The 23932-nt window shown below is 41.8% G+C and overlaps 1 protein-coding gene across 1 annotated transcript in view; it reads right to left on the bottom strand.

The window, feature by feature from the left end:
• The window catches only part of LOC139382864 (protein FAM168A-like), a 115767-nt gene that overhangs the window by 46271 nt on the left and 45564 nt on the right, over window positions 1-23932 (bottom strand). The window lies entirely within an intron of this gene.

The following is a 23932-nucleotide window of genomic DNA, read 5'->3' on the forward strand; positions in this document are numbered from 1 at the left end:
GAGAGAGAGAGAGAGGGATGGGTGTATAGAGAGAGAGAGAGAGACAGGGATGGGTGTAGAGAGAGAGAGAGAGAGAGAGACAGGGATGGGTGTAGAGAGAGAGAGAGAGAGAGAGAGAGAGAGACAGGGATGGGTGTAGAGAGAGAGAGAGAGAGAGACAGGGATGGGTGTAGAGAGAGAGAGACAGGGATGGGTGTAGAGAGAGAGAGAGAGAGAGACAGGGATGGGTGTAGAGAGAGAGAGAGACAGGGATGGGTGTAGAGAGAGAGAGAGAGGCAGGGATGGGTGTAGAGAGAGAGAGAGAGAGAGACAGGGATGGGTGTAGAGAGAGAGAGAGAGAGAGAGAGAGAGAGACAGGGATGGGTGTAGAGAGACAGGGATGGGTGTAGAGAGAGAGAGACAGGGATGGGTGTAGAGAGAGAGAGAGAGAGACAGGGATGGGTGTAGAGAGAGAGAGAGACAGGGATGGGTGTAGAGAGAGAGAGAGACAGGGATGGGTGTAGAGAGAGAGAGAGACAGGGATGGGTGTAGAGAGAGAGAGAGAGAGACAGGGATGGGTGTAGAGAGAGAGAGAGAGAAATGGATGGGTGTAGAGAGAGAGAGAGAGACAGGGATGGGTGTAGAGAGAGAGAGCGAGACAGGGATGGGTGTAGAGAGAGAGAGAGAGACAGGGATGGGTGTAGAGAGAGAGAGAGAGACAGGGATGGGTGTAGAGAGAGAGAGAGACAGGGATGGGTGTAGAGAGAGAGAGAGAGACAGGGATGGGTGTAGAGAGAGAGAGAGACAGGGATGGGTGTAGAGAGAGAGAGAGAGACAGGGATGGGTGTAGAGAGAGAGAGAGAGACAGGGATGGGTGTAGAGAGAGAGAGAGAGAGACAGGGATGGGTGTAGAGAGAGAGAGAGAGAGAGACAGGGATGGGTGTAGAGAGAGAGAGAAACAGGGATGGGTGTAGAGAGAGAGAGAGAGAGAGAGAGAGACAGGGATGGGTGTAGAGAGAGAGAGAGAGAGAGACAGGGATGGGTGTAGAGAGAGAGAGAGACAGGGATGGGTGTAGAGAGAGAGAGAGAGACAGGGATGGGTGTAGAGAGAGAGAGAGAGACAGGGATGGGTGTAGAGAGAGAGAGAGACAGGGATGGGTGTAGAGAGAGAGAGAGAGAGAGAGACAGGGATGGGTGTAGAGAGAGAGAGAGACAGGGATGGGTGTAGAGAGAGAGAGAGAGACAGGGATGGGTGTAGAGAGAGAGAGAGAGACAGGGATGGGTGTAGAGAGAGAGAGACGGGGGAGAGAGAGAGACAGGGGATGGTGAGAGAGAGACAGGGGATGGGGAGAAGGAAGAAGAATGTTAGAGCACATAGAAGAAATAGTTACTCAGTCAAAAACAACAGGACAAGCCGGGTCTCTAATAGTTACCCAGTCTAAAACAACAACAGGACAAGCCAGGTCTCTAATAGTTACCCAGTCTAAAACAACAACAGGACAAGCTGGGTCTCTTTAATAGTTACTCAGTCTAAAACAACAACAGAACAAGCCAGGTCTCTAATAGTTACCCAGTCTAAAACAACAACAGGACAAGCTGGGTCTCTTTAATAGTTACTCAGTCTAAAACAACAACAGGACAAGCTGGGTCTCTTTAATAGTTACTCAGTCTAAAACAACAACAGGACAAGCCAGGTCTCTAATAGTTACCCAGTCTAAAACAACAACAGGACAAGCTGGGTCTCTATAATAGTTACTCAGTCTAAAACAACAACAGGACAAGCTGGGTCTCTTTAATAGTTACTCAGTCTAAAACAACAACAGGACAAGCCAGGTCTCTAATAGTTACCCAGTCTAAAACAACAGGACAAGCCGGGTCTCTTTAATAGTTACTCAGTCTAAAACAACAACAGGACAAGCCTAGCCTCTTTCTCACACAATCTACATTCATAAAGAGGAGATGAACAGAGCGATTCACACCGTCGATAACACATACTCATCATGTGTGTCCTTACCTTATCCTACTGTGTAGGTCTTACTGGTGTGAGAGTGTCCATGCATCGTGTGTTTGGTTGGTCTATTGAAACTATGAGTTGGTGTGTGTGTTACCTCTTGTACATGTCTGTGTGTGTGTGTGTACTCTACCTTGTGTGTATTATACCTTGTGTGTATGTGTGTGTGTGTGTTAAACCTTGTGTGTGTGTGTGTGTTAAACCTTGTGTGTGTGTGTGTGCGTGTATTACACATTGTGTGTGTATTATACCTTGTGTGTGTGTGTGTGTCATACCTTGTGTGTGTGTGTGTGTGTGTGTGTGTGTGTGTGTGTGTGCGTGTATTATACCTTGTGTGTGTGTGTGTGTCATACCTTGTGTGTGTGTGTGTGTTATACCTTGTGTGTGTGTGTGTGTGTGTATTATACCGTGTGTGTGTGTGTGTGTGTGTATTATACCTTGTGTGTATGTGTGTGTGTGTATTATACCTTGTGTGTGTGTTATATCTTGTGTGTGTATTATACCTTGTGTGTGGGTGTGTTATACATTGTGTGTGTGTGTGTTATACCTTGTGTGTGTGTGTGTGTTTATATCTTGTGTGTGTGTGTGTGTGTTATACATTGTGTGTGTGTGTTATACCTTGTGTGTGTGTGTGTGTGTTATACCTTGTGTGTGTATTATACCTTGTGTGTGTGTGTGTGTGTTATATATTGTGTGTGTGTGTGTGTTATACCTTGTCTGTGTGTGTGTTATACCTTGTGTGTGTGTGTGTGTGTGTGTGTTATACCGTGTGTGTGTGTGTTATACCTTGTGTGTGTGTGTGTGTGTGTGTTATACCTTGTGTGTATTATACCTTGTGTGTATGTGTGTGTTATACCTTGTGTGTGTGCTGTACCCTGTGTGTGTGTGTGTGTATTATACATTGTGTGTGTGTGTGTGTGTGTGTACTATACCTTGTGTGTGTGTGTTATACCTTGTGTGTGTGTGTGTGTACTATACCTTGTGTGTATTATACCTTGTGTGTATGTGTGTGTTATACCTTGTGTGTGTTGTACCCTGTGTGTGTGTGTTATACCGTGTGTGTGTGTGTGTGTGTATTATACCTTGTGTGTGTGTTAAACCTTGTGTGTGTGTGTGTGCGTGTATTACACATTGTGTGTGTATTATACCTTGTGTGTGTGTGTGTGTGTGCGTGTATTATACCTTGTGTGTGTATTATACCTTGTGTGTGTGTGTGTGTATTATACCTTGTGTGTGTGTGTGTGTTATACCTTGTGTGTTTATTATACCTTGTGTGTGGGTGTGTTATACATTGTGTGTGTTAAACCTTGTGTGTGTGTGTGTGTGTGTGTGTTATACCTTGTGTGTGTGTGTGTGTGTGTTATACCTTGTGTGTACATTCATAAAGAGGAGATGAACAGAGCGATTCACACCGTCGATAACACATCCTCATCATGTGTGTCCTTACCTTATCCTACTGTGTAGGTCTTACTGGTGTGAGAGTGTCGGGTTAGTACCTGTCCATGCATCGTGTGTTTGGTTGGTCTATTGAAACTATGAGTTGGTGTGTGTGTTACCTCTTGTACATGTCTGTGTGTGTGTGTGTACTCTACCTTGTGTGTATTATACCTTGTGTGTATGTGTGTGTGTGTTACATCTTGTACATGTCTGGTGTGTGTGTGTTGTACCTTGTGTGTGTGTTGTACCTTGTGTGTGTGCTGTACCCTGTGTGTGTGTGTGTGTAATATACCTTGTGTGTGTGTGTGTACTCTACCTTGTGTGTGTGTGTGTTATAACTTGTGTGTGTGCTGTACCCTGTGTGTGTGTATTATACCTTGTGTGTGTGTGTTGTACCCTGTGTGTGTGTGTGTATTATACCCTTGTGTGTGTGTGTGTTATACCTTGTGTGTGTGTGTGTGTGTATTATACCTTGTGTGTGTGTTAAATCTTGTGTGTGTGTGTGTGCGTGTATTACACATTGTGTGTGTATTATACCTTGTGTGTGTGTGTGTGTGTGTTATACCTTGTGTGTGTATTATACCTTGTGTGTGTGTGTGTGTGTATTATACCTTGTGTGTATGTGTGTGTGTGTATTATACCTTGTGTGTGTGTTATACCTTGTGTGTGTATTATACCTTGTGTGTGGGTGTGTTATACATTGTGTGTGTGTGTGTTATACCTTGTGTGTGTGTGTGTGTGTGTGTGTGTGTGTTATACCTTGTGTGTGTGTGTGTGTGTGTTATACCTTGTGTGTGTGTGTGTTATACAGTGTGTGTGTGTGTGTGTGTGTGTGTGTGTGCGTGTATTATACCTTGTGTGTGTATTATACCTTGTGTGTGTGGGTGTGTGTGTATTATACCTTGTGTGTGTGTGTTATACCTTGTGTGTGTATTATACCTTGTGTGTGGGTGTGTTATACATTGTGTGTGTGTGTGTTATACCTTGTGTGTGTGTGTGTGTGTTATACCTTGTGTGTGTGTGTGTGTGTTATACATTGTGTGTGTATTATACCTTGTGTGTGGGTGTGTTATACATTGTGTGTGTGTGTGTTATACCTTGTGTGTGTGTGTGTGTGTGTTATACCTTGTGTGTGTGTGTGTGTGTGTTATACATTGTGTGTGTGTGTGTGTTATACCTTGTGTGTGTGTGTGTGTGTTATACCTTGTGTGTGTATTATACCTTGTGTGTGTGTGTGTGTGTGTTATACATTGTGTGTGTGTGTGTGTTATACCTTGTGTGTGTGTGTTATACCTTGTGTGTGTGTGTGTGTTATACCTTGTGTGTGTGTGTGTTATACCGTGTGTGTGTGTGTGTGTGTTATACCTTGTGTGTGTGTGTGTTATACCTTGTGTGTGTGTGTGTGTGTGTACTATACCTTGTGTGTGTGTGTTATACCTTGTGTGTGTGTGTGTGTGTGTTATACCTTGTGTGTATTATACCTTGTGTGTGTGTGTTATACCTTGTGTGTGTGTGTGTGTGTGTGTGTGTGTGTTATACCTTGTGTGTGTGTGTGTGTGTTATACATTGTGTGTGTGTGTGTTATACCTTGTGTGTGTGTGTACTATACCTTGTGTGTGTGTGTTATACCTTGTGTGTGTGTGTGTGTGTGTTATACCTTGTGTGTATTATACCTTGTGTGTATGTGTGTGTTATACCTTGTGTGTGTGCTGTACCCTGTGTGTGTGTGTGTGTATTATACCTTGCGTGTGTGTGTGTGTACTATACCTTGTGTGTGTGTGTTATACCTTGTGTGTGTGTGTGTGTGTGTTATACCTTGTGTGTATGTGTGTGTTATACCTTGTGTGTGTGCTGTACCCTGTGTGTGTGTATTATACCTTGTGTGTGTGTGTGTGTGTGTGTTATACCTTGTGTGTATTATACCTTGTGTGTGTGTGTTATACCTTGTGTGTGTGTGTGTGTGTGTGTTATACCTTGTGTGTGTGTGTGTGTTATACCTTGTGTGTGTGTGTGTTATACCTTGTGTGTGTGTATGTGTACTATACCTTGTGTGTGTGTGTTATACCTTGTGTGTGTGTGTGTGTGTGTTATACCTTGTGTGTGTGCTGTACCCTGTGTGTGTGTGTGTGTATTATACCTTGTGTGTGTGTGTGTGTGTACTATACCTTGTGTGTGTGTGTTATACCTTGTGTGTGTGTGTGTGTGTGTTATACCTTGTGTGTATTATACCTTGTGTGTATGTGTGTGTTATACCTTGTGTGTGTGCTGTACCCTGTGTGTGTGTATTATACCTTGTGTGTGTTGTACCCTGTGTGTGTGTGTATTATACCTTGTGTGTGTGTGTTATACCTTGTGTGTGTGTGTGTGTGTGTATTATACCTTGTGTGTGTGTTAAACCTTGTGTGTGTGTGTGCGTGTATTACACATTGTGTGTGTATTATACCTTGTGTGTGTGTGTGTGTGTGCGTGTATTATACCTTGTGTGTGTATTATACCTTGTGTGTGTGTGTGTGTTATACCTTGTGTGTATGTGTGTGTGTGTATTATACCTTGTGTGTGTGTTATACCTTGTGTGTGTATTATACCTTGTGTGTGGGTGTGTTATACATTGTGTGTGTGTGTGTTAAACCTTGTGTGTGTGTGTGTGTTATACCTTGTGTGTGTGTGTGTGTGTTATACCTTGTGTGTGTGTGTGTGTGTTATACATTGTGTGTGTATGTGTGTGTGTGTGTGTTATACCTTGTGTGTGTGTGTGTGTGTTATACCTTGTGTGTGTATTATACCTTGTGTGTGTGTGTGTTATACATTGTGTGTGTGTGTGTGTTATACCTTGTCTGTGTGTGTGTTATACCTTGTGTGTGTGTGTGTTATACCGTGTGTGTGTGTGTGTTATACCTTGTGTGTGTGTGTTATACCTTGTGTGTGTGTGTGTTATACCTTGTGTGTGTGTGTGTGTTATACCTTGTGTGTGTGTTACACCTTGGGTGTGTGTTATACCTTGTGTGTGTGTGTGTGTGTTTTACCTTGTGTGTGTGTGTGTGTTATAGCTTGTGTGTGTGTGTGTGTTATAACTTGTGTGTGTGTGTATTATACCTTGTGTGTGTGTGTTATACCTTGTGTGTGTGTGTGTTATACCTTGTGTGTGTGTGTGTGTGTGTTATACCTTGTGTGTGTGTGCGTATTATACCTTGTGTGTGTGTGTGTATTATACCTTGTGTGTGTGTGTGCGTATTATACCTTGTGTGTGTGTGTGTGTGTATTATACCTTGTGTGTGTTATACCTTGTGTGTGTGTTATACCTTGTGTGTGTGTGTGTGTTATACCTTGTGTTTGTGTGTTATACCTTGTGTGTGTGGGTGTGTTATAACTTGTGTGAGTGTGTGTGTTATACCTTGTGTTTGTGTGTGTTATACCTTGTGTGTGTGTGTTATACCTTGTGTGTGTATGTGTGTGTGTGTGTGTTATACCTTGTGTGTGTTATACCTTGTGTGTTATACCTTGTGTGTGTGTGTGTGTGTTATACCTTGTGTGTGTGTGTGCGTGTATTATACCTTGTGTGTGTATTATACCTTGTGTGTGTGTGTATTATTCCTTGTGTGTGTATTATACCTTGTGTGTGTGTTATACCTTGTGTGTGTGTGTATGTGTGTGTGTGTATTATACCTTGTGTGTGTGTTATACTTTGTGTGTGTGTGTTTGTTATACCTTGTGTGTGTGTGTGTTAAACCTTGTATGTGTGTGTGTGTTATACCTTGTGTGTGTGTGTGTGTGTTATACCTTGTGTGTGTGTGTGTGTTATACCTTGTGTGTGTGTGTATTATACCTTGTGTGTGTGTGATATACCTTGTGTGTGTGTGTGTGTGTGTGTGCTATACCTAGTGTGTGTGTTATACCTTGTGTGTGTGTGTTATACCTTGTGTGTGTGTGTTATACCTCGTGTGTGTGTGTATTATACCTTGTGTGTGTGTGTGTGTGTGTTATACCTTGTGTGTGTGTGTGTGTTATACCTTGTGTGTGTGTGTGTTATACCTTGTGTGTGTGTGTGTGTGTGTTATACCTTGTGTGTGTGTGTTATACATTGTGTGTGTGTTTTACATTGTGTGTGTGTGTTATACATTGTGTGTGTGTGTTATACATTGTGTGTGTGTGTGTGTCATACCTTGTGTGCGCGTGTGTGTGTGTGTGTGTTATACCTTGTGTGCGTGTGTGTTATAACTTGTGTGTGTGTGTGTGTGTTATACCTTGTGTGTGTGTTATACCTTGTGTGTGTGTGTGTTATACCTTGTGTGTGTGTGTGTTACACCTTGGGTGTGTGTTATACCTTGTGTGTGTGTGTGTGTTATACCTTGTGTGTGTGTGTGTGTGTGTGTGTTATAGCATGTGTGTGTGTATTATACCTTGTGTGTGTGTGTTATACCTTGTGTGTGTGTGTGTTATACCTTGTGTGTGTGTGTTTAACCTTGTGTGTGTGTGTGTTATACCTTGTGTGTGTGTGTGTTATACCTTGTGTTTGTGTGTGTTACCTTGTGCTTGTGTGTGTTATATCTTGTGTGTGTGTGTTATACCTTGTGTGTGTGTGTTATACCTTGTGTGTGTGTGTGTGTTATACCTTGTGTGTGTGTGTGTGTTATACCTTGTGTGTGTGGGTGTGTTATACCTTGTCTGTGTGTGTTATACCATGTGTGTGTGTGTGTGTGTGTTATACCTTGTGTGTGTGTGTGTGTGTGTTATACCTTGTGTGTGTGTGTGTGTGTTATACCTTGTGTGTGTGGGTGTGTTATACCTTGTGTGTGTGGGTGTGTTAGAACTTGTGTGAGTGTGTGTGTTATACCTTGTGTGTGTGTTATACCTTGTGTGTGTGTGGGTGTGTTATACCTTGTGTGTGTGTGTGTGTGTGTTATACCTTGTGTGTGTGTGTTATACCTTGTGCTTGTGTGTGTTATACCTTGTGTGTGTGTTATACCTTGTGCGTGTGTGTGTGTTATACCTTGTGTGTGTGTGTGTTTGTTATAACTTGTGTGTGTGGGTGTGTTATAACTTGTGTGAGTGTATGTGTTATACCTTGTGTGTGTGTGTTATACCTTGTGTGTGTTATACCGTGTGTGTGTGTGTGTGTGTTATACCTTGTGGGTGTTATACCTTGTGTGTGTGGGTGTGTTATAACATGTGTGAGTGTGTGTGTTATACCTTGTGTGTGTGTGTTATACCTTGTGTGTGTGTGTGTGTGTTATACCTGGTGTGTGTGTGTTATACCTTGTGTGTGTGTGTGTGTGTTATACATTGTGTGTGTGTGTGTTATACCTTGTGTGTGTGTGTTTTACCTTGTGTGTGTGTGTTATACCTTGTGTGTTTGTGTTATACCTTGTGTGTGTGTGTGTGTGTGTTATACCTTGTGTGTGTGTGTGTGTTATACCTTGTGTGTGTGTGTGTGTTATACCTTGTGTGTGTGTGTTATACCTTGCGTGTGTGTGTTATACATTGTGTGTGTGTGTGTGTTATACATTGTGTGTGTGTGTGTGTTATACATTGTGTGTGTGTGTGTGTTATACCTTGTGTGCGTGTGTGTTATAACTTGTGTGTGTGTGTGTTAAACCTTGTGTGTGTGTGTGTGTTATACCTTGAGTGTGTGTGTGTTATACCTTGTGCTTGTGTGTGTTATACCTTGTGTGTGTATTATACCTTGTGTGTTTATTATACCTTGTGTGTGTGTGTGTGTTATATCTTGTGTGTGTGTGGTATACATTGTGTGTGTGTGTGTGTGTGTGTTATACCGTGTGTGTGTGTATTATACCGTGTGTGTGTATTATACCTTGTGTGTGTGTGTGTGTGTGTGTTATACCTTGTGTGTGTGTGTTATACATTGTGTGTGTGTGTTATACCTTGTGCTTGTGTGTGTTTTACCTTGTGTGTGTGTGTGTGTGTTATACCTTGTGTGTGTGTGTTATACCTTGTGTGTGTGTGATATACCTTGTGTGTGTGTGTGTGTGTTATACATTGTGTGTGTGTGTGTGTGTGTGTTATACCTTGTGTGTGTGTATTATACCGTGTGTGTGTATTATACCTTGTGTGTGTGTGTGTGTTATACCTTTTTTGTGTGTGTGTGTTATACCTTGAGTGTGTGTGTGTTATACATTGTGTGTGTGTGTTATACCTTGTGCTTGTGTGTGTTATACCTTGTGTGTGTGTGTGTTATACCTTGTGTGTGTGTGTGTGTGTGTTATACCTTGTGTGTGTGTGTGTTATACCTTGTGTGTGTGTGTGTGTGTGTGTTATACCTTCTGTGTGTGTGTTATACCTGGTGTGTGTGTGTGTGTTATACCCTGTGTACCTTGTGTGTGTGTGTGTGTGTGTTATACCCTGTGTACCTTGTGTGTGTGTGTGTTATACCTTGTGCTTGTGTGTGTTATACCTTGTGTGTGTGTGTGTGTGTGTGTGTTATACCTTGTGTGTTCGTTATACCTTGTGTGTGTGCTATACCTTGTGTGTGTGTGTTAAACCTTGTGCTTGTGTGTGTTATACCATGTGTGTGTGTGTGTTATACCTTGTGTGTTTGTGTGTGTGTTATACCTTGTGTGTTTGTGTGTGTGTGTGTGTTATACCTCGTGTGGGTGTGTTATACCTTGTGTGTGTGTGTTATACATTGTGTGTGTGTGTGTTATACCTTGTGTGTGTGTATTATACCGTGTGTGTGTATTATACCTTGTTTGTGTGTGTGTTTTATACCTTGTGTGTGTGTGTTATACCTTGTGTGTGTGTGTGTGTCTTATACCTTGTGTGTGTGTGTGTGTGTGTTATACCTTGTGTGTGTGTGTTATACCTTGTGTGTTTGTGTGTGTGTGTGTTATACCGTGTGTGTGTGTGTTATACCTTGTGTGTGTGTGTGTGTTATACCTTGTGTGTGTGTGTGTGTTATACCCTCTGTGTTCGTTATACCTTGTGTGTGTGTGTGTGTGTGTTATCCCTTGTGTGTGTGTGTGTGTGTGTGTTACACCTTGTGCTTGTGTGTGTTATACCTTGTGTGTGTGTGTGTTTTCCCTTGTGTGTGTGTGTTATCCCTTGTGTGTGTGTGTGTGTTATCCCTTGTGTGTGTGTGTTATACCTTGTGTGTGTGTGTGTTATCCCTTGTGTGTGTGTGTTATACCTTGTGCTTGTGTGTGTTATACATTGTGTGTGTGTGTGTGTGTGTGTGTTATACCTTGAGTGTGTGTGTGTTATACCTTGTGCTTGTGTGTGTTATACCTTGTGTGTTTATTATACCTTGTGTGTGTGTGTGTGTGTGTTATACCTTGTGTGTGTGTGTGTTATACCTTGTGTGTGTGTTATACCTTGTGTGTGTGTGTGTGTTATACCTTGTGTGTGTGTGTTATACCTTGTGTGTGTGTGTTATACCTGGTGTGTGTGTGTGTGTGTTATACCTTGTGTGTGTGTGTGTTATACCCTGTGTACCTTGTGTGTGTGTGTTATACCTTGTGCTTGTGTGTGTTATACCTTGTGTGTGTGTGTGTGTTATACCTTGTGTGTTCGTTATACCTTGTGTGTGTGTGTGTTATACCTTGTGCTTGTGTGTGTTATACCATGTGTGTGTGTGTGTTATACCTTGTGTGTTTGTGTGTGTGTTATACCTTGTGTCTTTGTGTGTGTGTTATACCTCGTGTGGGTGTTATACCTTGTGTGTGTGTGTTATACCTTGTGTGTGTGTGTGTGTGTTATACATTGTGTGTGTGTGTGTGTTATACCTTGTGTGTGTGTATTATACCTTGTGTGTGTGTGTGTGTGTTATACCTTTTTTGTGTGTGTGTTATACCTTGAGTGTGTGTGTGTTATACATTGTGTGTGTGTGTTATACCTTGTGCTTGTGTGTGTTATACCTTGTGTGTGTGTGTGTGTTATACCTTGTGTGTGTGTGTTATACCTTGTGTGTGTGTGTGTGTGTGTGTGTTATACCTTGTGTGTGTGTGTGTGTGTGTGTTATACCTTCTGTGTGTGTGTTATACCTGGTGTGTGTGTGTGTGTTATACCTTGTGTGTGTGTGTGTGTTATACCCTGTGTACCTTGTGTGTGTGTGTGTTATACCTTGTGCTTGTGTGTGTTATACCTTGTGTGTGTGTGTGTGTGTGTGTTATACCTTGTGTGTTCGTTATACCTTGCGTGTGTGCTATACCTTGTGTGTGTATGTTAAACCTTGTGCTTGTGTGTGTTATACCATGTGTGTGTGTGTGTTATACCTTGTGTGTTTGTGTGTGTGTTATACCTTGTGTGTTTGTGTGTGTGTGTGTGTTATACCTCGTGTGGGTGTGTTATACCTTGTGTGTGTGTGTGTGTGTTATACATTGTGTGTGTGTGTGTGTGTGTTATACCTTGTGTGTGTGTGTATTATACCGTGTGTGTGTATTATACCTTGTTTGTGTGTGTGTTTTATACCTTGTGTGTGTGTGTTATACCTTGTGTGTGTGTGTGTGTCTTATACCTTGTGTGTGTGTGTGTGTGTGTTATACCTTGTGTGTGTGTGTTATACCTTGTGTGTTTGTGTGTGTGTGTGTTATACCTTGTGTGTGTGTGTGTGTTATACCTTGTGTGTGTGTGTGTGTTATACCCTCTGTGTTCGTTATACCTTGTGTGTGTGTGTGTGTGTGTGTGTTATCCCTTGTGTGTGTGTGTGTGTGTGTGTTACACCTTGTGTGTGTGTGTGTGTTATACCTTGTGCTTGTGTGTGTTATACCTTGTGTGTGTGTGTGTTTTCCCTTGTGTGTGTGTGTTATCCCTTGTGTGTGTGTGTGTTATCCCTTGTGTGTGTGTGTTATACCTTGTGTGTGTGTGTGTTATCCCTTGTGTGTGTGTGTTATACCTTGTGCTTGTGTGTGTTATACATTGTGTGTGTGTGTGTGTGTGTGTTATACCTTGTGTGTGTGTGTGTGTGTTATACCTTGTGTGTTCGTTATACCTTGTGTGTGTGTGTTATACCTTGTGTGTGTGTTATACCTTGTGTGTGTGTGTGTGTTATACCTTGTGTGTGTGTGTTATACCTTGAGTGTGTGTGTGTTATACCTTGTGCTTGTGTGTGTTATACCTTGTGTGTGTGTGTGTGTGTTATACCTTGTGTGTTCGTTATACCTTGTGTGTGTGTGTGTTATACCTTGTGCTTGTGTGTGTTATACCATGTGTGTGTGTGTGTGTTATACCTTGTGTGTTTGTGTGTGTGTTATACCTTGTGTCTTTGTGTGTGTGTTATACCTTGTGTGTGTGTGTTATACCTTGTGTGTGTGTGTGTGTGTGTATACATTGTGTGTGTGTGTGTGTATTATACCTTGTTTGTGTGTGTGTTTTATACCTTGTTTGTGTGTGTATTATATCTTGTGCTTGTGTGTGTTATACCTTGTGTGTGTGTGTGTCTTATACCTTGTGTGTGTGTGTGTGTGTGTTATACCTTGTGTGTGTGTGTTATACCTTGTGTGTTTGTGTGTGTGTGTGTGTTATACCTTGTGTGTGTGTGTGTTACACCTTGTGTGTGTGTGTGTGTGTGTGTGTTATACCTTGTGCTTGTGTGTGTTATACCTTGTGTGTGTGTGTTATACCTTGTATGTTTGTGTTATACCTTGTGTGTGTGTGTGTGTGTGTGTGTTATACCTTGCGTGTGTGTGTTATACATTGTGTGTGTGTGTGTGTGTTATACATTGTGTGTGTGTGTGTGTGTGTTATACCTTGTGTGTGTGTGTGTGTGTTATACCTTGAGTGTGTGTGTGTTATACCTTGTGCTTGTGTGTGTTATACCTTGTGTGTGTATTATACCTTGTGTGTTTATTATACCTTGTGTGTGTGTGTGTGTGTGTGTGTGTGTGTGTTATACCTTGTGTGTTTGTGTGTGTGTGTTATACCTTGTGTGTGTGTTATACCTTGTGTGTGTGTGTGTGTGTGTTATACCTTGTGTGTGTGTGTGTTATACCTGGTGTGTGTGTGTGTGTTAGACCTTGTGTGTGTGTGTGTTATACCCTGTGTACCTTGTGTGTGTGTGTTATACCTTGTGCTTGTGTGTGTTATACCTTGTGTGTGTGTGTGTGTGTGTTATACCTTGTGTGTTCGTTATACCTTGTGTGTGTGTGTGTTATACCTTGTGCTTGTGTGTGTTATACCATGTGTGTGTGTGTGTTATACCTTGTGTGTTTGTGTGTGTGTTATACCTTGTGTGTTTGTGTGTGTGTTATACCTCGTGTGGGTGTTATACCTTGTGTGTGTGTGTTATACCTTGTGTGTGTGTGTGTGTGTTATACATTGTGTGTGTGTGTGTTATACCTTGTGTGTGTGTTATACCTTGTGTGTGTGTATTATACTGTGTGTGTGTATTATACCTTGTTTGTGTGTGTGTTTTATACCTTGTGCTTGTGTGTGTTATACCTTGTGTGTGTGTGTGTTTTCCCTTGTGTGTGTGTGTGTGTTATCCCTTGTGTGTGTGTGTGTTATCCCTTGTGTGTGTGTGTTATACCTTGTGTGTGTGTGTGTTATCCCTTGTGTGTGTGTGTGTGTGTGTGTTATACCTTGTGCTTGTGTGTGTTATACATTGTGTGTGTGTGTGTTATACCTTGTGTGTGTGTGTGTGTGTGTTATACCTTGTGTGTTCGTTATACCTTGTGTGTGTGTGTTATACCTTGTGTGTGTGTTATACCTTGTGTGTGTGTGTGTGTTATACCTTGTGTGTGTGTGTGTTATACCTTGTGTGTTTGTGTGTGTGTGTTATACCTTGTGTGTGTGTGTGTGTGTGTTATACCTTGTGTGTGTGTGTTATACCTTGTGTGTGTGTTATACCTTGTGTGTGTGTGTGTTATACCTTGTGTGTGTGTGTGTTATACCTTGTGTGTGTGTGTGTGTGTGTTATACCTTGTGTGTGTGTGTGTTGTGTGTGTGTGTGTGTTATCCCTTGTGTGTGTGTTATCCCTTGTGTGTGTGTGTGTTATCCCTTGTGTGTGTGTGTGTGTGTGTTATCCCTTGTGTGTGTGTGTGTTATCCCTTGTGTGTGTGTGTGTTATACCTTGTGTGTGTGTGTGTGTTATACCTTGTGCTTGTGTGTGTTATACCTTGTGTGTGTGTGTGTTACACCGTGTGTGTGTGTGTGTGTGTGTGTTATACCTTGTGTGTGTGTGTTATACCTTGTATGTTTGTGTTATACCTTGTGTGTGTGTGTGTGTGTGTTATACCTTGCGTGTGTGTGTTATACATTGTGTGTGTGTGTGTGTGTTATACATTGTGTGTGTGTGTGTGTGTTATACCTTGTGTGTGTGTGTGTGTGTTATACCTTGAGTGTGTGTGTGTTATACCTTGTGCTTGTGTGTGTTATACCTTGTGTGTGTATTATACCTTGTGTGTTTATTATACCTTGTGTGTGTGTGTGTGTGTGTGTGTGTGTTATACCTTGTGTGTTTGTGTGTGTGTGTTATACCTTGTGTGTGTGTTATACCTTGTTTGTGTGTGTGTGTTATACCTTGTGTGTGTGTTATACCTTGTGTGTGTGTGTGTGTGTGTTATACCTTGTGTGTGTGTGTTATACCTGGTGTGTGTGTGTGTGTTAGACCTTGTGTGTGTGTGTGTTATACCCTGTGTACCTTGTGTGTGTGTGTTATACCTTGTGCTTGTGTGTGTTATACCTTGTGTGTGTGTGTGTGTGTGTTATACCTTGTGTGTTCGTTATACCTTGTGTGTGTGTGTGTTATACCTTGTGTGTTTGTGTGTGTGTTATACCTTGTGTGTTTGTGTGTGTGTTATACCTCGTGTGGGTGTTATACCTTGTGTGTGTGTGTTATACCTTGTGTGTGTGTGTGTGTGTTATACATTGTGTGTGTGTGTGTATGTGTTATACCTTGTGTGTGTGTGTGTATTATACCTTGTTTGTGTGTGTGTTTTATACCTTGTTTGTGTGTGTGTTATACCTTGTGTGTGTGTATTATATCTTGTGCTTGTGTGTGTTATACATTGTGTGTGTGTGTCTTATACCTTGTGTGTGTGTGTGTGTTACGGATACAGTTATCCTGTGTGTGTATCCTGTGTGTGTGTGTGTTTCTTTTCTCTCATTCTCCCCTCACAGGTGAAAATCATCACTCCCCAATCAGTCAACAATCAACCCATCAATCAGAAGACACACCTCCTCCTGTTTCCTACCCTATCACAGTTCCTTCCCCATGGTTTAAAAACCCCATCATTTGTTTGTTCAAGAGCTCAATCTTTGTAATGCCATGTTGGTAGATAGCTGTTCTTTGTAGATTTCAGGAGAGCTCAATCTTTGTAATGCCATGTTGGTAGATAGCTGTTCTTGGTAGATTTCAGGAGAGCTCAATCTTTGTAATGCCATGTTGGTAGATCTCTGTTCTATATAGATTTCAGTAGCTCAATCTTTGTAATGCCATGTTGGTAGATAGCTGCTCTTGATAGATTTCAGTAGCACAATCTCTTTGTAAATGCCATGTATGTAGATCTCTCTCTTTGTGTATTAATTAACCTCTTCTTTTGTTTGAGCACCTCCATATCACTTTGTCATCTCCTGTGAGTATTGTTTTTGCTTATGGTGTTTGCTGGTGGGAAAAGGGGAAACCAAGACAAGTCGCCCATGGGCATACACTACCCGTAGGTAAACTTTGTGAAAAACACTAGTTAGAACTGGGTGGACCACCCACTGTATTTTTGGTTAGTTAGTTAGCTGTTGTTGAAATAGGCTAGTCTAGCTTAGGGGTGTTTTTGCATATTTGTGTCTTTCCTTGGGTCCAGCTCAGCCCTTTTTCCTGCTCCCCCCATTACCGTGTGTTTTACAATAAACCCTGAGTTTGACGATATAATTTCAGTTGTCCTGGTTATTACGTTCACACTTTTACTTTGTCACAATTATAATTTACATGAGTTATGTTACGGGTCTCACTACCATCCCCCCTAGACTGTCGGGCCAAAAGGGATTCGTAACAGTGTGTGTGTTATACCTTGTGTGTGTGTGTTATACCTTGTGTGTTTGTGTGTGTGTGTTATACCTTGTGTGTGTGTGTGTGTGTGTTACACCTTGTGTGTGTGTGTGTGTGTGTTATACCTTGTGCTTGTGTGTGTTATACCTTGTGCTTGTGTGTGTTATACCTTGTGTGTGTGTGTGTTTTCCCTTGTGTGTGTGTGTGTGTTATCCCTTGTGTGTGTGTGTGTTATCCCTTGTGTGTGTGTGTTATACCTTGTGTGTGTGTGTGTTATCCCTTGTGTGTGTGTGTGTGTGTGTGTGTGTTATACCTTGTGCTTGTGTGTGTTATACATTGTGTGTGTGTGTGTTATACCTTGTGTGTGTGTGTGTGTGTGTTATACCTTGTGTGTTCGTTATACCTTGTGTGTGTGTGTTATACCTTGTGTGTGTGTTATACCTTGTGTGTGTGTGTGTGTTATACCTTGTGTGTGTGTGTGTTATACCTTGTGTGTTTGTGTGTGTGTGTTATACCTTGTGTGTGTGTGTGTGTGTGTTATACCTTGTGTGTGTGTGTGTGTGTGTTATACCTTGTGTGTTCGTTATACCTTGTGTGTGTGTGTTATACCTTGTGTGTGTGTGTGTTATACCTTGTGTGTGTGTGTGTTATACCTTGTGTGTGTGTGTTATACCTTGTGTGTGTGTGTGTTGTGTGTGTGTGTGTGTTATCCCTTGTGTGTGTGTTATCCCTTGTGTGTGTGTTATCCCTTGTGTGTGTGTGTGTTATCCCTTGTGTGTGTGTGTGTGTGTTATCCCTTGTGTGTGTGTGTGTTATCCCTTGTGTGTGTGTGTGTTATACCTTGTGTGTGTGTGTGTGTTATACCTTGTGCTTGTGTGTGTTATACCTTGTGTGTGTGCTATCTCTTGTGTGTGTGTGTGTGTTATCCCTTGTGTGTGTGTGTGTGTCTTATACCTTGTGTGTGTGTGTGTGTGTGTTATACCTTGTGTGTTTGTGTGTGTGTGTGTTATACCGTGTGTGTGTGTGTTATACCTTGTGTGTGTGTGTGTGTGTTATACCTTGTGTGTGTGTGTGTGTGTTATACCCTCTGTGTTCGTTATACCTTGTGTGTGTATGTGTGTGTTATCCCTTGTGTGTGTGTGTGTGTGTGTTACACCTTGTGTGTGTGTGTGTGTGTGTGTTATACCTTGTGCTTGTGTGTGTTATACCTTGTGTGTGTGTGTGTGTTTTCCCTTGTGTGTGTGTGTTATCCCTTGTGTGTGTGTGTGTTATCCCTTGTGTGTGTGTGTTATACCTTGTGTGTGTGTGTGTGTTATCCCTTGTGTGTGTGTGTGTGTGTGTGTTATCCCTTGTGTGTGTGTGTGTGTGTTATACCTTGTGCTTGTGTGTGTTATACATTGTGTGTGTGTGTGTGTGTGTTATACCTTGTGTGTGTGTGTGTGTGTTATACCTTGTGTGTTCGTTATACCTTGTGTGTGTGTGTTATACCTTGTGTGTGTGTTATACCTTGTGTGTGTGTGTGTGTGTGTTATACATTGTTTGTGTGTGTGTATTATACCTTGTGTGTGTGTGTTATACCTTGTGTGTGTGTGTGTGTTATACCTTGTGTGTGTGTGTTATACCTTGTGTGTTTGTGTTATACCTTGTGTGTGTGTGTGTGTGTGTTATACCTTGTGTGTGTGTGTGTGTGTTATACCTTGCGTGTGTGTGTTATACATTGTGTGTGTGTGTGTGTGTGCTTGTGTGTTATACCTTGTGTGTGTGTGTGTGTGTTATACCTTGAGTGTGTGTGTGTTATACCTTGTGTGTGTATTATACCTTGTGTGTTTATTATACCTTGTGTGTGTGTGTGTGTGTGTGTGTTATACCTTGTGTTTGTGTGTGTGTGTTATACCTTGTGTGTGTGTGTGTTATACCTTGTGTGTGTGTTATACCTTGTGTGTGTGTGTGTGTGTTATACCTTGTGTGTGTGTGTTATACCTGGTGTGTGTGTGTGTGTTATACCTTGTGTGTGTGTGTGTTTATACCTTGTGTGTTCGTTATACCTTGTGCTTGTGTGTGTTATACCTTGTGTGTGTGTGTGTGTGTGGTGTGTGTGTGTGTGTGTTATACCTTGTGTGTTCGTTATACCTTGTGTGTGTGTGTGTTATACCTTGTGATTGTGTGTGTTATACCATGTGTGTGTGTGTGTTATACCTTGTGTGTGTGTGTGTGTGTTATACATTGTGTGTGTGTGTGTGTTATACCTTGTGTGTGTGTATTATACCGTGTGTGTGTATTATACCTTGTTTGTGTGTGTTTTATACCTTGTTTGTGTGTGTGTTATACCTTGTGTGTGTGTATTATATCTTGTGCTTGTGTGTGTTATACCTTGTGTGTGTGTGTCTTATACCTTGTGTGTGTGTGTGTGTGTTATACCTTGAGTGTGTGTGTTATACCTTGTGTGTTTGTGTGTGTGTGTGTTATACCTTGTGTGTGTGTGTGTGTGTGTGTATTACACCTTGTGTGTGTGTGTGTGTGTGTTATACCTTGTGCTTGTGTGTGTTATACATTGTGTGTGTGTGTGTGTGTGTGTGTTATACCTTGTGTGTGTGTGTGTGTGTGTGTTATACCTTGTGTGTTCGTTATACCTTGTGTGTGTGTGTGTTATACCTTGTGTGTGTGTTATACCTTGTGTGTGTGTGTGTGTGTGTTATACCTTGTGTGTGTGTGTGTGTTATACCTTGTGTGTGTGTGTGTTATCCCTTGTGTGTGTGTGTTATCCCTTGTGTGTGTGTGTGTGTGTTATCCCTTGTGTGTGTGTGTGTTATCCCTTGTGTGTGTGTGTGTGTTATACCTTGTGTGTGTGCTATCCCTTGTGTGTGTGTGTGTGTGTGTGTTATCCCTTGTGTGTGTGTGTGCTATACCTTGTGTGTGTGTGTGTGTTATACCTTGTGTGAGTGTGTGTGTGTGTTATACCTTGTGTGTGTGTGTGTGTGTGTTATACCTTGTGTGTGTGTGTGTGTGTGTGTGTTAGACCTTGAGTGTGTGTGTGTGTTATACCTTGTGTGTGTGTGTGTGTGTGTGTGTTAGACCTTGAGTGTGTGTGTTCGTTATACCTTGTGTGTGTGTGTGTTATACCTTGTGCTTGTGTGTGTTATACCATGTGTGTGTGTGTGTTATACCTTGTGTGTTTGTGTGTGTGTTATACCTTGTGTGTTTGTGTGTGTGTTATACCTCGTGTATACCTTGTGTGTGTGTGTGTGTGTTATACCTTGTGTGTGTGTGTGTGTGTGTTATACCTTGTGTGTGTGTGTGTGTGTGTGTGTTAGACCTTGAGTGTGTGTGTGTGTTATACCTTGTGTGTGTGTGTGTGTGTGTGTGTTAGACCTTGAGTGTGTGTGTTCGTTATACCTTGTGTGTGTGTGTGTTATACCTTGTGCTTGTGTGTGTTATACCATGTGTGTGTGTGTGTTATACCTTGTGTGTTTGTGTGTGTGTTATACCTTGTGTGTTTGTGTGTGTGTTATACCTCGTGTGGGTGTTAAACCTTGTGTGTGTGTGTTATACCTTGTGTGTGTGTGTGTTATACATTGTGTGTGTGTGTTATACCTTGTGTGTGTGTATTATACCTTGTTTGTGTGTGTGTTTTATACCTTGTTTGTGTGTGTGTTATACCTTGTGTGTGTGTATTATATCTTGTGCTTGTGTGTGTTATACCTTGTGTGTGTGTCTTATACCTTGTGTGTGTGTGTGTTATCCCTTGTGTGTGTGTGTTATACCTTGTGTGTGTGTTATCCCTTGTGTGTGTGTGTGTGTGTGTGTTATACCTTGTGCTTGTGTGTGTTATACATTGTGTGTGTGTGTGTGTGTGTTATACCTTGTGTGTGTGTGTGTGTGTGTGTTATACCTTGTGTGTTCGTTATACCTTGTGTGTGTGTGTTATACCTTGTGTGTGTGTTATACATAGTGTGTGTGTGTTATACCTTGTGTGTGTGTGTGTTATCCCTTGTGTGTGTGTGTGTTATACCTTGTGTGTGTGTGTTATACCTTGTGTGTGTGTGTGTTATCCCTTGTGTGTGTGTGTGTTATCCCTTGTGTGTGTGTGTGTGTTATACCTTGTGTGTGTGTGTGTGTGTTATACCTTGTGCTTGTGTGTGTTATACCTTGTGTGTGTGCTATCTCTTGTGTGTGTGTGTGTGTTATCCCTTGTGTGTGTGTGTGTGTGTCTTATACCTTGTGTGTGTGTGTGTGTGTGTTATACCTTGTGTGTTTGTGTGTGTGTGTGTTATACCGTGTGTGTGTGTGTTATACCTTGTGTGTGTGTGTGTGTTATACCTTGTGCTTGTGTGTGTTATACCTTGTGTGTGTGCTATCTCTTGTGTGTGTGTGTGTGTTATCCCTTGTGTGTGTGTGTGTGTCTTATACCTTGTGTGTGTGTGTGTGTGTGTTATACCTTGTGTGTTTGTGTGTGTGTGTGTTATACCGTGTGTGTGTGTGTTATACCTTGTGTGTGTGTGTGTGTGTGTGTGTTATACCCTCTGTGTTCGTTATACCTTGTGTGTGTATGTGTGTGTTATCCCTTGTGTGTGTGTGTGTGTGTGTTATACCTTGTGCTTGTGTGTGTTATACCTTGTGCTTGTGTGTGTTATATACCTTGTGTGTGTATGTGTGTGTTATCCCTTGTGTGTGTGTGTGTGTGTGTTACACCTTGTGTGTGTGTGTGTGTGTGTTATACCTTGTGCTTGTGTGTGTTATACCTTGTGCTTGTGTGTGTTATCACTTGTGTGTGTGTGTGTTATCCCTTGTGTGTGTGTGTTATACCTTGTGTGTGTGTGTGTGTTATCCCTTGTGTGTGTGTGTGTGTGTGTTATCCCTTGTGTGTGTGTGTGTGTGTGTTATACCTTGTGCTTGTGTGTGTTATACATTGTGTGTGTGTGTGTGTGTGTTATACCTTGTGTGTGTGTGTGTGTGTTATACCTTGTGTGTTCGTTATACCTTGTGTGTGTGTGTTATACCTTGTGTGTGTGTTATACCTTGTGTGTGTGTGTGTGTGTGTTATACATTGTTTGTGTGTGTGTATTATACCTTGTGTGTGTGTGTTATACCTTGTGTGTGTGTGTTATACTTTGTGTGTGTGTGTTATACCTTGTGTGTTTGTGTTATACCTTGTGTGTGTGTGTGTGTGTTATACCTTGTGTGTGTGTGTGTGTTATACCTTGCGTGTGTGTGTTATACATTGTGTGTGTGTGTGTGTGTGTGCTTGTGTGTTATACCTTGTGTGTGTGTGTGTGTGTGTTATACCTTGAGTGTGTGTGTGTTATACCTTGTGTGTGTATTATACCTTGTGTGTGTGTGTGTGTGTGTTATACCTTGTGTGTTTGTGTGTGTGTGTTATACATACCTTGTGTGTGTGTGTGTGTGTTATACCTTGTGTGTGTGTGTTATACCTGGTGTGTGTGTGTGTGTTATACCTTGTGTGTGTGTGTGTTATATACCTTGTGTGTGTGTGTGTGTGTGTGTGTGTGTGTGTTATACCTTGTGTGTTCGTTATACCTTGTGTGTGTGTGTGTCTTAGTGTGTGTGTGTTATACCTTGTGTGTGTATTATACCTTGTGTGTTTATTATACCTTGTGTGTGTGTGTGTTATACCTTGTGTGTTTGTGTGTGTGTGTTATACCTTGTGTGTGTGTGTGTGTTATACCTTGTGTGTGTGTGTGTGTGTTATACCTTGTGTGTGTGTGTGTGTGTGTTATACCTTGTGCTTGTGTGTGTTATACCATGTGTGTGTGTGTGTTATACCTTGTGTGTGTGTGTGTGTGTTATACATTGTGTGTGTGTGTGTGTTATACCTTGTGTGTGTGTATTATACCGTGTGTGTGTATTATACCTTGTTTGTGTGTGTTTTATACCTTGTTTGTGTGTGTGTTATACCTTGTGTGTGTGTATTATATCTTGTGCTTGTGTGTGTTATACCTTGTGTGTGTGTGTCTTATACCTTGTGTGTGTGTTATACCTTGAGTGTGTGTGTTATACCTTGTGTGTTTGTGTGTGTGTGTGTTATACCTTGTGTGTGTGTGTGTGTGTGTGTATTACACCTTGTGTGTGTGTGTGTGTGTGTGTGTTATACCTTGTGCTTGTGTGTGTTATACCTTGTGTGTGTGTGTGTGTTTTCCCTTGTGTGTGTGTGTGTGTTATCCCTTGTGTGTGTGTGTTATACCTTGTGTGTGTGTTATCCCTTGTGTGTGTGTGTGTGTTATACCTTGTGCTTGTGTGTGTTATACATTGTGTGTGTGTGTGTGTGTGTTATACCTTGTGTGTGTGTGTGTGTGTGTTATACCTTGTGTGTTCGTTATACCTTGTGTGTGTGTGTGTTATACCTTGTGTGTGTGTTATACCTTGTGTGTGTGTGTGTGTTATACCTTGTGTATGTGTGTGTTATACCTTGTGTGTGTGTGTTATACCTTGTGTGTGTGTGTGTTATCCCTTGTGTGTGTATGTTATCCCTTGTGTGTGTGTGTGTTATCCCTTGTGTGTGTGTGTGTGTTATACCTTGTGTGTGTGCTATCCCTTGTGTGTGTGTGTGTGTGTTATCCCTTGTGTGTGTGTGTGTGTGTTATCCCTTGTGTGTGTGTGTGTGTGTGTGTTATACCTTGTGCTTGTGTGTGTTATACATTGTGTGTGTGTGTGTGTGTGTGTTATACCTTGTGTGTGTGTGTGTGTTATACCTTGTGTGTTCGTTATACCTTGTGTGTGTGTGTTATACCTTGTGTGTGTGTTATACCTTGTGTGTGTGTGTGTGTTATACCTTGTGTGTGTGTGTGTGTTATACCTTGTGTGTGTGTGTGTGTGTTATACCTTGTGTGTGTGTGTGTTATACCTTGTGTGTGTGTGTGTTATCCCTTGTTTGTGTGTGTTATCCCTTGTGTGTGTGTGTGTTATCCCTTGTGTGTGTGTGTGTTATACCTTGTGTGTGTGTGTGTGTTATACCTTGTGCTTGTGTGTGTTATACCTTGTGTGTGTGCTATCCCTTGTGTGTGTGTGTGTGTGTGTTATACCTTGTGTGTGTGTGTGTGTTATACCTTGTGTGAGTGTGTGTGTGTGTTATACCTTGTGTGTGTGTGTGTGTGTGTGTTATACCTTGTGTGTGTGTGTGTTATACCTTGTGTGTGTGTGTGTGTGTGTGTTAGACCTTGAGTGTGTGTGTGTGTTATACCTTGTGTGTGTGTGTGTGTTATACCTTGTGTGTGTGTGTGTGTTATACCTTGTGTGTGTGTGTGTGTGTGTGTTATACATTGTTTGTGTGTGTGTATTATACCTTGTGTGTGTGTGTGTTATACCTTGTGTGTGTGTGTTATACCTTGTGTGTTTGTGTTATACCTTGTGTGTGTGTGTGTGTTATACCTTGCGTGTGTGTGTTATACATTGTGTGTGTGTGTGTGTTATACAATGTGTGTGTGTGTGTGTGTGTGTTATACCTTGTGTGTGTGTGTGTTATACCTTGAGTGTGTGTGTGTTATACCTTGTGCTTGTGTGTGTTATACCTTGTGTGTGTATTATACCTTGTGTGTTTATTATACCTTGTGTGTGTGTG

Source organism: Oncorhynchus clarkii, chromosome 24, assembly GCF_045791955.1.
Source record: "Oncorhynchus clarkii lewisi isolate Uvic-CL-2024 chromosome 24, UVic_Ocla_1.0, whole genome shotgun sequence".
NCBI classification, from domain to species: Eukaryota; Metazoa; Chordata; class Actinopteri; order Salmoniformes; family Salmonidae; genus Oncorhynchus; species Oncorhynchus clarkii.